Genomic DNA, 1,464 nt, shown 5'->3' on the forward strand with positions numbered 1-1,464 from the left:
TTTATCATATTGTCATTTGAGCCGATAAACGGGTGTAACTTGCTCAGGTAAGGTTAGATGTAAACAATAATTAATTTAAATATGTTAAAGTTTCTAAACAAAAGGGGAAAAAAATCATTGTCAGACACTGTAAATGCAAAACTGTGACTTTAAACCAAATGAAACGGAGGTTTTCCTGAATCAGATGATGTTGCACACCTGATAAGGAGAGATTATATAGAAATACTTAAAAATAAAACAAAACTAGTACATGTCATTTACCACAGAAACGTTTCTAGGTCTCCAAGGGTGAACTGGGTGAAGCCCACAGTGTATAATTGAAATTAAAAACCAGTTATCTCTAACTTTGCAGCCCCTCCGGTGAGAAATAACTTTGAATAGTGGGAACCAAGGTGTTGGAGTAAATAAATACATTTTCCTAAATTCTAGGAGTCATGAATTATTTGCCAGGTATTAAATTCTGTTCTAAGTCTTAAAAGTCTCAAATTTAACTTGTAGAATCCTGTAGAAACCCAGGTAACAAAAACAAACAAACAAAAAAAACAGTCAATTCCTCAAAATAGAAATTTAAAAAACTGATAATTAAACTGAAACCAAAACCAAACTTAACCCTCCGGTATCCCGTCCAGCAAGGCCTTTACTAAGCACCAAGTGTGCCTTTTTGGCACACTTGTGGAATAATGTCAAAAAAATTTTCATACAGTTTGTTTTTAATTCTTTTACACTTTTTTCTATTTCATTAACTTGAGCCGTAAACAAAAATACCAAATACTCAATAATTGTCACATTTTTTTTTTACCCTTTAAATGCTGTGTTTGTAATGTAAACAAACCATTTTTTTGGATGGAAGAAAAAAAAGTTTAATTTTTTTTCTATATACGACATAAAAAGTGGATCACATATTTGATTTTTGCAGCCTGGCATATGTCAGTGATTAACTCCAACACTGGTTAATTTGCATTATTATTTTTGGCGCTAGGTCAAATGTTCAAAAATACCAGCCTCTGTCACCCAGTGTGCCAAAAATCCACACCTACAAATCAAACTATTAAATATTATATATTGATTTATTTTTCTGCTCTCATTTCATTTTACTTTTGTAAATCAAGGTCAGCCCTAATCATACAGATCAAATGGAAGAAATAGTGTGTTTTAGGCACACTTGGGAGACAGATGCTAGTCTTGTAATTTTCTTTTGTTTACAATGTGCACATTTTAACTGGTGGCCAGAATTTTAAAGATCATGCAAAAATGAACATCTTTTGAATTCTAACCTTATTTAAATTGTGAAAAATAATATGAAGTTCTTTAAAACGAAGTGCAAAGTGTGCCTAAAAGGCACACCTGGATACCGGAGGGTTAAAGCTCAGTCAAACCAAAACTGATCTGGAGTCTTTTCCTGCTGAAGTCGTTTGTTCACAACTTTATTTGCATCATATTTATTTACAGAAAACTTGTTACACA

Source organism: Sphaeramia orbicularis, chromosome 8 (assembly GCF_902148855.1).
Source record: "Sphaeramia orbicularis chromosome 8, fSphaOr1.1, whole genome shotgun sequence".
Lineage (NCBI taxonomy): Eukaryota > Metazoa > Chordata > Actinopteri > Kurtiformes > Apogonidae > Sphaeramia > Sphaeramia orbicularis.